This window comes from Rhinolophus sinicus, linkage group LG05 (assembly GCF_036562045.2).
Source record: "Rhinolophus sinicus isolate RSC01 linkage group LG05, ASM3656204v1, whole genome shotgun sequence".
Classification (NCBI taxonomy): Eukaryota; Metazoa; Chordata; class Mammalia; order Chiroptera; family Rhinolophidae; genus Rhinolophus; species Rhinolophus sinicus.
In genome coordinates, this window is record NC_133755.1 from 56337485 (window position 1) to 56351651 (window position 14167).

Here is a 14167-nt window from a genome sequence, read left to right on the forward strand (position 1 = left end):
AAAGAACAGTTTCTGTCAATGATGAAATAACATCTTGTGAGTCCACATAGCCTCACTTGATCTATCACTGATGTGCTTGATCTGTCATTGATAACTCTGTTGCATGGAAGAAATCCACACTTCAACAATAACAAAGCAAAACAAAACTGGGTAAGCAAGTTAACTATTAGTTTTCTGAAAATATTAGTTATTAAAATATAGCTAACATACAATATTATATTAGTTTCAGGAGTATAATTAGTCTTGATTAAAATAACATTCTTTGATGGAATTGCCTCAGGATTCTCATTTTTAAACGAAAAAATTTGTTGAGGACTAAATGTGTTTTTCATACCTATTTTAATATTTCATTTTTTACAAGGTGATTGATGATCACTATGGTAAGTTGAATATTCCCATCTGTAATGCGTTTTTTTAAAAAAATAAATCAATTAATCAATGTAGTGTTTATTAGATTTTCTTATACTCTTAGCTCCACAACAAGAGGTATAAATCTAGTATAAATGAAGAAAATGTCTTTATCTGTAAGGAGGGGAAATGAAATGGAAACGATAAGATCATTATATTATAAATGTATATGTCATATATACCATGATGCTTATAGTATATATGTAGCAGAAAATATATGATATAAATATGTGATTTCAACAAGAATGAGTTAGTTCAGTAGTATTTTAAGAAATATGGAATTTGATATATATTCAGTAGGAATAAAAGAATCGCTGAAGAGACATAAGGGGAATATTGGGTAAATTTTGGTTAAGCAAATAGGGCAAAGAGATAATTTCAACAACACAAATAATATACATGAAGGTAGGGGGAAGAATAATATGTTCATGAATATGTGAGAAGACTTGGTGAACTAATGAGCTTCTTGATCATAATGAGTCAACCTGAAGAATAACGAGTGAGCAGAATAGGCGTCATATCCCCAAACATCTTGCATACGTTGTCATTTATAAGATATAGGTGTTAATTATTTACATATCCAGAAAGAATAATTTTGAAAGAATGCAAAAGTTGACTCATGTATATTAGCTAAATCAGTAGGGTTCCCAAATAAATATAATTCCATAGTCATTTTTAGACTTAGACTCCAAAAAATAAGATGACATGATACCATCATAACATTTAGTGAACTGAATAACACTAAAAATGATAAACTTCAGATATTGTAATAATGTTCTAAAAATCTGTTACATTGATTTAAAAAATCCAGCATCTAAAGCATTATAAATGATAAGAATAATTTCATCACACAGTTGGTTTTACAAGTATACTTTTGTCACCTATGATTACAGAAAACAATTGTCTATTTTGATAAGATTAGCAGGAAATGTAGTATGTGACCAAAAAACAAAACAGCTTGTCCACTTATGACATATTTCTGGTAAGCAGAAAGTTTACAGGTACAATAGCATACAAGAATGAAGTTGAAACTTTTACTTTATAGATGGGAATACCTACTAGTGCATGTTAAGATTGTTCTAAGTTCTGGAATGGAATGATATAAACCTACACAATATTGAATGATAAAACCCCTGAAATAGGAGGAGAGATCCAAGATGGCGATGTAGATAAACACTGTGTCTGCATTCTTCTCTGAATACATTAAAATTACAATGATGTAATATAACAATCAACTTGGAGAACCATCTGAAATCTAGCCATACAGAAGTCCTATAACTAAAACTATAAAGAAGCCACATCAAGACTGGTAGGAGGGACAGAGGAGCAGAACCGGCCCCACACTTGCGTGTGGTAATTGAGAATCAGGAGGGATATCTCAGCTGCATTGATTCCCGCTGGAGGAACAAGAGAACCCAGCCCCCTACACCAGGCTCCCCAGCCCAAAGTACTGGTGCTGAGAAGAGGGGCCCCCACAACATCTGATTATGAGAAACAGTGGGAATTCTTATAGTTCGGGTTGCTGGAAACCCAGACGTCTTATTAAACAGAGTCCTATTAAACAGCTCGCGCACAGACTCACTCGCTCCCAGGCACTCACCTTGGGCTCCAGCGAAGGAATGGTGACTCAGGGGGACTAGGAGACACGCAGTGGAGCAGACTGAGGTGTGTTGCTGCTGGGGAGGACTGGAGAACAGCTGGCATTTTCCTAGTGAAGCGTCCACCTTGTATGCAGCTGGCAGGCAGGCGCCATTTTTCCCATGTTGAACCCACCCCCTCCGCCCAACTCTGAATCTGATTGGCTTGTTGAGCTCCCCTGCTCTGCTCTGCTGACTCACTGGGATCCTGCCCACCCAACTCATGAACCAAGGGAGGCACTTTCTCTGCTCATTTTGCACTCATTCTTGGGAGTCTATTGGAGTCCATCAGGCTTCAGACAGGCAGCAACAGATCTTGTTGTGCTCTGAGACTTTTGCTGACTGCTCCAGGCTCAGCACTGGCACCAAACCAGAATTTACATTAACCTGGTGACCATAATTCTTCCCACTATAGTGACTCCCTGAGACCCTGCCTCACCTAACTTGCATATCATGTAAGGCTCTATCAGTGGCTGAACCTTGAGGGAGCTGGAAGGTGGCAGCAGGTCTTGGGGTGTCCTAACATTTTGCAGAGCTACCCGAGGCCTGGTACTGGTGGTAGATGTCCTCGGTTTGCAGCGTGGCTTCTCCAACGCGCATCCAGGTTTAGCACAGGCAGCAGACAATTGTGGATTTCTTTGTAGCTCTTACCTAGTAGTCCCTGGCCAGTCACAGTAAGTGGGTAATCTGGGCCTACATTGAAACCCCTCCCAAGAGGCCCTAGAACCAACATACTTGGAGGTTGGCCTCAATCCACAACAGAGCACTGGCTCAATTAGCCCTACAAGTGGCACACACAAAGAAAACAAAACCTACATATGCTGCCTTAAAGAGGCTCACTTCATATCGAAAGACACAAACAGACAGAAAGTAAAGGAATGGAAAAAGCTATTTCATGAAAATGGAAATTAAAAAAAAAAAAAGAGAGAAAAAAAGCTGAGGTAGCAATACTTACACCAGACAAAATAGACTTTAAAACAAAGACTATAGGAAGAGACAATGAAGGACCCAGTCATTCCACTTCAGGGTATTTATCCAAAGAAACCCAAAATACTACGTAGAGGGGATATGTGCATCCATATGCTAATTTCAGCATATTTACAATGGCCAAGATGTGAAGGTAGCCTGGGTGTCTGTCAATGGATATATGGATAAAGAGGAGGTGGCACATACTGGTATATACAATGGAATATTGCTCGGCCATAGAAGAGAATGGGTTCTTGCCATCTACAGCAGCATGGATGGACCTGGAGGATTTTCTGCTTAGTGGAGTATATCAGACAGAGAAACACAGATGCAATGTGATTTCACTTACATATGGAATCTAAGAACAAAATTAACAAACAAAACAGAAACAAATACATAGATATAGAGAACATTTTGATGTTTGTCAGATGACAAGGAGGTTGGGAGTGTGCTTGAGAAAAGGGGAAGGGATTAAGAAGTATACATTGGTTGTTACAAAATAGTTATGGGGATGTAGGGTATAGCTAAGGAACATGGCCAATAATATTGCAATAACTATGTGTGGTGTTGGATCGGTACTAGATTTGTTGGGGTGATAAACGGGGGGGGGGGAATTTGGGAGCAGGGTGAAAAAGGTGAAGGTATTAAGAAGTATAAATTGGTAGTTACAAAATAGTCATGATGAGGTAAAGCATAGGGGACTATACATGGTAATGACTATGTATTGTGCCAAGTGGGTACTAGACTAGTCAGGCAATCATTTCTTAAATTATACAAGTGTCTAACCACTATGCAATACACCTGAAAGTAATGTAAAATAATATTGAATGTCAACTGTAAGGGGAAGGGGAAGGAGATAAGAGGTTCAAATTTCCAGGTGTAAAACAAATCAGGCATGGGGATATAATGTAGAGCATAGGGAATATAATCAATAATATTGTAATAGTATAGTACAGTGTCAGATGGTTACGGACTTATCATGGTGATCACCTCTTAAGGTACATAAACGTTGAATAACTATGGTGTACCCCTGAAAGTAATATAATATTGTATGCTAGATATATTTTTAATAAAAATCTTTTTAAAAAACCCTGAAATAAAACACGTGTGACTGAATTTTGAATAGAAGTTTCCTCATAAAATAGAGAATGTGGAAAGGAGCTTGAGAGAAAAGAGAGAGAATAGAGGCTATTCTGGGAAGTGTCAATGGGCCAGGATTGGAAGGAAGAGAGATTATGTGGAGGAATGCATGAAAACTATTATTATGGTCCAGATGTCCATCACTTTATAATATTGGCATACTAGTGTCTAAAATACGAAGATGCCTGGAAAATATAGTCCAGCATTTTGACCAGGAGGAACAGAGACTGGGTTTGGTAATGTGCAGCAGTTTTCGTCCCTCTTCTTATGACCAGAAGTACCTGGGAAGTTGTCAAAAAATGAATTACAGAGTATGTCTCATGCCAGTTTGCTTTGGGTAAAATCTCAAAGTTATGTGTCCTAATAGTCACTGCATTAAAAATATCCAAGTTTGAGAATGATTCAATATGAAGAACAACTCTTTAATATACAAATATAAGTTAATGTAGGAAACAGACCTTTGGCATAAATTAACCATATGTTTCTAGTGATTATAGTCATACACCAAATCTTCAGAAGTAGTCATTTGGTTTCCCTTGACATGGACTCTTTTAAATTAAGGTATAAATTATTATTAACTTTAAACTACCTGACAGATACTTCTTTCAGAAGGTTGCATATAAATATAAAATTAAAAGAAAGATACAAACTTAAATATCCAATTGTGTAGACTAGGTAAATCCAGGAGCAGTTGTTTACATTGCAACAGATTTATAGTAGACATCTGCTCTCCATGACTCTTTTCATCCAAATGTATTAAATGTGATTTGTTTATAACACACAATTTTAATAGTTCGAACTTCTGCACCCCCTTATGAAAAAAATGAGATTCAGTACCACAAGTTTAATTCTCGAAGTGTCAATTATCTCAGCTTTACTATCATACAAATAACAACAAAGTGAAACCAGGTAAACACAGTAAAGAATGTTAAACTATAGGCAAAATTGACTTGCACAAATGATTTTTGAAATTCTAAACAAAATATTAACACACTGAATCATATATATATAAATATATAATAATAAATATATAATATATAATAATAAATATATAATAATATTGGATTATTCCAAGAATGCAAGGTACTTTGCCTATATAAAATAAATCAATATAGTACAGCACATTAATAGATGACAAAACTACAGGAGAAGTAAATGATCATTTCAGAAGACACAGAGAATGCATGTGATAAAATTAGATACTATTCCTGATAAAAGCTCTTAAGAGATAATGAATAGAAAACAACTTCTCTATCCTGATAAAGGATATCTAAAAAAAAAAATTCCCAAATAAATGTTATTGTGATCAATACAGAAATATAAAAATATTACCTTTAAAATCAGAAACCAGATAAGGATATTCACCATGACCTCTTCAATTCTTCATTGTAAAAGGGCCTAAGGAGCTTAGCAAGAAAGAAAATCAAATGTGATATCGATGAGAACAGAAAATAAATAAACTGTTAGTTAATAAGATAAAAAGAAAGGGATAAAAAAAAGCAGTGTCCGCATATTCAAATATCAGTTGTATTTCTATGCTTAGAAACAAAGTGCTAGAAAAGGAAAAGGCAATAAAAATTTAAAAATTTAACCACACATAAATAAGAAAACAAGAAATTCTCCAAATAAATCATTGTGTACTTGTATTTTATTGGAAAAATTATATAAATTAATTATAGAAGACAAATGAATGGAGAAATATAACTTCTTCGTGGATATGGAAAGACAATATTCTAACAATGCAAAATCTCATCAAAATGATCCACTGATTTAATACTCTGTTATTAGGGTATAGATGAGGATAAATGGGGTGGCATTCAGCAGAGAACCTCGCAGAACACTCACACAAATATGGAACTACAGAAATCACAGATAATATGGGAGGACACAAGAAGAAAATAAATGACTATTTAATATAATTATGATATAATTTGTTTTTCATATGGAAATAATGTAAAAAAAAAGATTTATGCCCCTCATCATACACAAAAAACTTCCAAACAGATAAATAATACTTGTTTACAGGAAAATGTAGAACACTATTAGTTAATTGAGGATATAAAATATATTTTTTAATTAGACACAAAATAGGATAAACAAAATGAAAACTACATTTGATAACAATATAATAAAAACTTCAAGTTTATTGAAAGATACCATAAGGAAACACAGAAGTTATGACACAAGGAGTGGATAACTGCCACACCAGTAATCATCAATGTGTTATTACTTAAAAAATACAAACATGTCCCTACATGCATACATACATATAATCTTCTGCAAAAACAAAACATAATACAATCTAAGAGAAATGTAGGCAGAAATACAAAAATAGTCATTTAAGAAAATAGGAACTACCCATGATGAGTAAACACATCAAATGATAATCAACATTAGTGAAAGTTTATCTGACAACGTTGATAATCAGGTAAACATAAATCACAAATAATGTTATTTTGCATTATTAAAATAACAAAAAATTAAATCTAGAATTCTAAATAATTGAATACTATAAAAGTAAAAACTCTTCTTGCTTGGAGTATAAATGGAAAGGATTAACTTGGAAAAAAATTATCACATTCTCAAAAATTAAAGGTGAACAAACACAGAACACTAGCAATTTCTCCCCTAGGGTATCTTTGGCTTTCTCATTTCAGCATTCTGCGTTCACCAGATCCATATACAAGTATATTTATAACATCATTATTTGTAATAATCAAGAATTGTAAATAACTCAAATATACATTCTTTGGAAAACAAGTAAATGAGGTGTTTTTTTAAATTGCATACTAATATAATTTTTTATACAAAATAATAATAATTCTTAAAATCAAAAGATTGTAATAAAAAGAAATTTTCAGAGAAAATTGTACTGAAAGATAATATTTATACATATAAGTAACAACTAAAAGTAAACAATATAGTTTTATTGATACGTGCATGTACTGAAGACATTATAAGGAACAGCAAAGGAATAAATTTTAAATTTTAAGATACTTCTCTACTGAGGAGGAAGAGGTGAATAGGATCAGAATTAAAGAATATTATGGGCCTTGATAATAATTGAAATGTTATGTTTACGTTTTAAAAAGAATGTTCCTAAATTTCAATTAGCTCAGGAATTGGCCATATTTGTTGTTTATTTTTAATCTTAATGAGGATGTTACAATTTCTACATCATAAAATGTGTTGAGATTGTTTTTGTGATTTACTACACAGTTAATGTTTGTAACTGTTATATGTGTATTTAAAAATGTATGTTCTGTGAGGGGTACACATTGTTAGACAAAGGTTGCAAATTCAGTTAGAAAATCCTTTGTGTAATATCTTATTTTTCGTCTAATCCACCTGAAAAGTTTTTGTTTGTTGAATCCTCTCATGTGCATGGTGAGGCTTTCAATCTCCAAATATTCATTTTTGTATCAGTCTTTTATATATATGGTGCCAAAAAATGTATACACATTTTAAGAAAGGAAAACTGCATCAAAATTATAATACTCAATATATACCAAGAACAAAAGATGATTACAAGTCAGGTTTGACTTCTGCAATTATAAGAGGTGCTCAAAGTGGTTATCATCAACATCCAGATACTTCTGATTACGGCGAACTATTGCTTGAGTAACGTAGACCAAAAGTCCACTTGTATACATTTTTTGGCACCCCTGGTATGTGTGTATACACACACACACACACACACACACACACACACACGTATGTTCACCTTTTAGCAACACTATAAATTGTTGTCTCAGCATTTAGATAATTCCAAGCACGCTTAGATTGAGAGGCTAAATTTGGTGTTTACTCATAACTACGGTCTCATCATACTGGTTTTTGATATTTTGGTTGTTAACCGTGAAATTGAAAAAAAGAGGAAAAATATCCTAGAATCTAATCTCTAGTGGTATAGCAAATCTGCATAATTTTATTGTTAGGTGATATACAGTGATTGAGGGGAGAAAAGGCACTACTGGATTTAGGATGATATCCTAACTCAGGAGGGCAAGAGAAATATAATCATTTTGAAATATTTTTTGAATGTGTCAGGAATTCACATGTGTAACTTCTTCCTCCCCATTCATTGCTCCATTTACCCTTGCCATATTCTTGGAAATCAATCATGCATATATATACAGAGAAGCAAAAAATAAATAAATAAATAAATAAAATAAAATAAATAAGAAGAAGACAGTGAGAACAATTTTGAGAAACAGAACAATTATGCATTTAGGGTTTAGACAGTTGAAAGGTTAGTTATGTTACAAAAATATTCATTTCAAGACTGGAAAGTTTCGTAGCCTGGAAAAATTCCCTGTTGAAATGAATAGCCATATTCTTCAGAACAGCAGCCTGTCAAAAGAGAAGGACAATTTACAACTGTATGCCATACAAGCTTTGGGAGGAGGGAACACTCCTTGACAACTTGTAACTGAAAAATGAACCAAAGGAATTCAAATTGGTTTTGGGTGTCCACTTCTTTTAAAGACACTTGGGGAATTGATATATATTTGTTATTCTGAAACAAATTTTTAAACATCTTGGGAACAAATGTCCAAATAATAAATAGGCTGGCAATTCAGAGACAACAGAAACCTATGGACACACTATCTATAGAATTATTATTTTGTTTATGTTTAAAACTGTCAGTAAAAGTTTAATGACTTTCCTGCTTTCCTCTATATTAATCCAAATTCAGACTATGAAAAGGAAACAACTGTTCTATTCATACATCTTACTGAATTCATCAGAGCATTTTGGATGAATATATATATCACAATCCAAACACAGCTTTAAACTTAATGTTGTTTACATGCTTTACACAAAGAACTATTCATTTTTAATATTCATAATTGATTAAATGGAATAAAATGAAATGTAAACCCATCAATACCCTTGACATGCCAGTAACTATTATTTGTCTACTGTGAACTAATAAAATCAGAATAAGTAGGAACATAGATTTGACTTTTACTTTTTTGAATAATTTAACAGAAAAGTTTCTAAGTTTAATGATTGTTATACATTTTTAAAATCAAATACCAGTATAGATAAAAATTATAATATCTTTTTTTACAGTTCTTTTTAGTTGAAATATATTTTTTACTGAGTATGCTTACATTCGTTTCTTAATAGAGATCTTTTTTTTAAATTTTCCATATCTTAAATATATATTAATGCTAGATATTGGTGTCTCTTTCTTTTGTAATTCAATGACTCCTCTAAATTATTCATAAAAGACTAGGAATGTTTTATATCTAAGTATACTTACTTTTTAATTTCCTTTTGAATTTGTAATCAATATAATATTAAAGATTATGCAATTACGTAAATCACCAGTGTTTCAGTTTTCCAGCTTATGACACCTGTCCAGAAGCATCAATATTCAGGAGTGATAGGCAAGGCACTTTACTCAAGAGTCCCGAATTTCGACAGTGATTCTCCTTAGCATCACCCAGAGTAAATAAAAGCAGATGGAAGACGTGTTCTAGAGCTTTCATGCCACAATATCACTGAACATATTTTCCCAAATAATCCTTTGAGTTCAATACAATTCTGGTCTGACTCATAAATTATTCTTTTTTCCCTCACTCATCACTTCTGTAAATCCATTTGTTTTAATGACTTTTTTTGGTACTTAAATGAAGAGAAATTGCCTGAAAAAAATCCTAACATTACACAAGAGATATGAATACTTCTGCTTTCCCTAGTACTACAGAATGCTTCATCTTACTCTTAAGTAAGTGATTTTCAAATAGCTCAAGAAACACTTATAAAATTAACAAATTAAGTGCCTGATTATTGAACATGTTTGAATTTTGTTAATAAGGTCACATAACATATAGTTGGTATTTTTGTAATAAAAACCAGTGTGTTGTCCCCCAGAGGATTTGAAGTTGCTCAACTATGGCACATTTAAAGTGGTATAGAAGCTTATTAATTTTCTGTTCATTTTTGAGATAGATTATAGTTTGTGATGATTAACAAACGACCTATATTTTTAGAATTTTGTAAATATCTTGTTAAATCGTTCTCCACAAGAATCATTTGCTCTAAATTGCCAAAGAAAGTGAAACTAAGGGTGTGAAATTTGAGTTGTGTTATGCATAATTCACCTACTATCCATGAATATAAAGCATGTCATACATGATACAGCTTGAATTATGATAAAACTTGGATCCTGAGAGTTTCCGTCCTTGTTCTACTTCAGTAGATTCATGGCTGTAGTCAGCTGCGGTATCATAAACATTCCCTAATCTCCACAATCATGTACGCTAGGTGAGGATAAACACTTACATTCTTTTGGAGCTACACTGTTCAAAAGGCAGGAGAGGGATACCTGGCCTGATTAAGAAAACAAATAATAAGGAAGGCAGAACTCTGCATTGGGGGTGCGGAGTTAAAGGTCACTGAAGGCACCGGATATGTTTATGACCACAGCCTTAAATCAAAGTTTAGAGACTGGGTAATGGCAAATGCAGATGGGAGTTATCCAATAGATACAGCCATGCAAAGAGACACTCCACTGATAAAACTGTAACTTCGAAGTATTTCATTATTTTTTATTGTATAACTTCGGTATGATGGCAAAAATGTTATGAAACTTTTTGAAAAGGTAAAGAAAATTACACGTTAGTCATCGTCCAAATAAAATTATTATTTCATATTTTCCGATCTCCTTTTATATCTTTCCATCCCCTTTTTTGCAACATTAATTACAGAAAATCTCTCAGTATGTGTTTTACATTTTCAATGAGCAAGACATAATGGCCACTTTCATGCTTCTACAGGTTTTTTATTTATAATGTTAATACCACAAAATATGTTTAGTTAGGCTACCCCAGCATTTATCTATTACATTATGATTTACATTTTATTGATATAAATGCTGTTCTTAAATTTAGTTATTTCAAAATACTATCCGCCAGCCCTTATTTTAATGTGTAATAAATGTGCATATCATTAGCAAAACAAATTCAAATAGCAAATAATTAATAAATACTGTTCTTAGCATGTATAATTATATTATGCTAGTATTACTGTTATATCTTATTTAAAAAAAAAAGAAATTTTACCCTGTTTCTAAATTGAGTGGTCCTATTTGATGAGCCATTTGTCCTGGCTTATTATACACAACAGAAAAGTCTGAGAAGAAGGAAAAAGGTTATATAACGAGAAAATCTGGATTCCATTGTTCAGCGGTTACTCACTAACTTGGCAATTTTGGATAATTGTGGAGACCATTTTCTCAATTGTACTGCAAAATTTTAAGGAGAAAGGAATTAGTAAAGGCTTTGTGAGGTAAGGAAATCTAAGTCATTCATAATTGACATATAGATATTTTGTTTAAAATCCATGTAGAAGTATTAGCTATTATTTTCATTATGCATCTATTTTGACTTTTTTTTTTTATTTTGCTGCTCATACACGCTTTTAGAAATTTGTGCCTTAACTTGAAGAGAATACTTCCTGATTACATCCCCTGTGACTTCTTTGACACTCTCCCTGCTTTATATACTCATCTGCATTCGGGTTTGCAATCTCCTAGTCTAATTTGGTTCCTCTCTCCTCTCCAACCGAACATCGCTTCCAGTGTACCTCTAGCACACATTTTCAGTCATCAGTACAATCTCTTATATTTTCAAGTTCTTCTCCGAAAGTGCTCTATAGTGAAATTTGTTTTCTGTGTTTGCTTTTGGTTTACATTATTTCCAATAGTTTGTTTTTAATATTTGTAATATTCCATAAACCTGGAGGTACAGTATTCTCCTTACTCTTCATTGATACTTGCATTTTCAACTCTCTATTTTTATATCCTAAATGTCCCATTCATTCAAAGCTCATGCTTCTCCTTTCCATTTTAGTATTTTTTCAGGCATTTGGGTGTTTTCAACCTCATTTCTTGAAGGTTTTATCTCTTACCTCACTTTTTCTTCTCCAGAAATATGCTAATAACACATATTCTTTAACCAATTTCAACTATTTGTGTCTGCATTCTACATTTAGCACTTTTTTTTCTTTTTGGAAACAATTATTTGCACATCTCTAGTACAACCACTCTGCCCACACTTTCAGTGAAGCATTAAAGAAAAACAAAGTTCCGATTGTAATATTTTATCCATTGATAATTCAGAGGCAGAAAGGAAAAGATGATGAATAAAAATATTATAATCACTATAATCAATACAAATTTGGTGGCTTGCTAAGCTTGGCAAAAAAAGGAAAAATAAATTATAGTCATCTATGTCCAGTTAAATATGGAATCCTTTTACTATACTTCATATGGAAGGGAAGTTCCTGGAATTTTATAATTGAATTCAAAATTCTTTAAAGTTAAGCTTTAAAGAATTAATGAACTGAACTAATTTGAGTTAAAACTGTTATTATAATAGGAAAGAATACGCTGCTAGAGTAGTATTCTTTATGCCAGTAATAGATATACCTTCATCTTTTAAGCCAGGCGGATGCTCCTTCTTTTAATTTGCTCATTCAATAGAATGTTTTACCCATTTTACAATATGAGCAAGTAACATTACTCAGAAAACTCCTTATAACAATATAGCCATAAAGTGAGGGAAACTAGTCATGATTCATTTCTGTGTGATACAAAATAAAATATAGAGAATGAATGGATACTAATCTTTTAATCTGATACTTTGTATTTTATTTAATACATATTAATTCCAATATCCATTTGCTAATTCAAAATAAATACACTAAGATTTAAATATATATTTACACAATATAGTACACATATATGCACATTGGAGAAAAGGAGATACATAGAGGCAGAGAGAGACACACTGAAGTAAAAGTAATGTACAGTTTAATAAACGCTTAAGGTGTTAAGTATCCGTTAAAGTCACCAAAGTGTCAGTATTAGAACACAGAATTGAGGCCATGTTTTTGGTTTCATCACTGGAGGTCTATACAGTATATCACAGTCTGTCAATCTAGAATATTTTGCTATTTTTTTACAATTTTCTTTTCTCTGCATATGAGTCAGCTGATTGGCCCCAAGATAGCTTTAATTCTGCAACAGTAAGTGTAAACTTATAACATTCTCAGGAGAAATAATGAGTCAGATTCACCATCATATTTGTGTCTACATTTAATAAAGTCCACTAAGCTGAGTTTATAACTGGAATGGCAGAGATAAATCCTGAGGCTCTCAATGGCCTTCAAGCAATCAGACACTTTTAATTACTAACTCTCTTAACAGGACTTCTCTTCCAGAATTGATTTTAGCATCTGCATCACTACTTAAATATTTTAATAAGATTGAGTTGGAACTTTGTTCTAGCATTTTTAGAGTAATAAAAAGGAAGCAAATTTCATGATCGTCATATTTCTTTTTCTCTCTCATGAAAAAACATATATAGCCATCACCACCAAGTCTAAAATAAAAGGAACAAATATTACACAATTATTAATATTCAGAGTTATCCCTCCATAAATCACTACTATGATGAAACTACTCCTAAAACGTCATTGCTATTCTAGGCTGCAAACTTTAAAATATGTTGTTCAGAATGATAGGTGTGTTATTTTCTGATATGACAAAATACAACCTAGTTTGATTTCTTCAAATGTGGAAGATAACACACTTTGAAAGTAGAATTAAGACTACCACTGATAAAGAAAAACAAATCTATAAAATAAATTAGTCTATAGAAGGGGAGTTCTGTTCAGATGCATGACAATTTTTTTTCATTATTATTTTATTTTATTTTTCTAATTAAAATTTATTGGAGTGAAAGTGGTTAGTAAATTTACACAGGCTTCAAGTGTACAATTCTATAATATATCATGTATATATCACATTGTGTGTTCACCACCCAGAGTCAGTTTTTCCATCACTATATATTTGACCCCATTTACCCTCTTCTACCACTCCCATTCCCCTTTACCCTCTGGTAACCACTAAACTATTGTTTATGTCTATGAGTTTTTGTTTCTTTATTTTTTTATCTGTTCCTTTGTTGCTTTCAGTTTTATATCCCACATACCAGTGA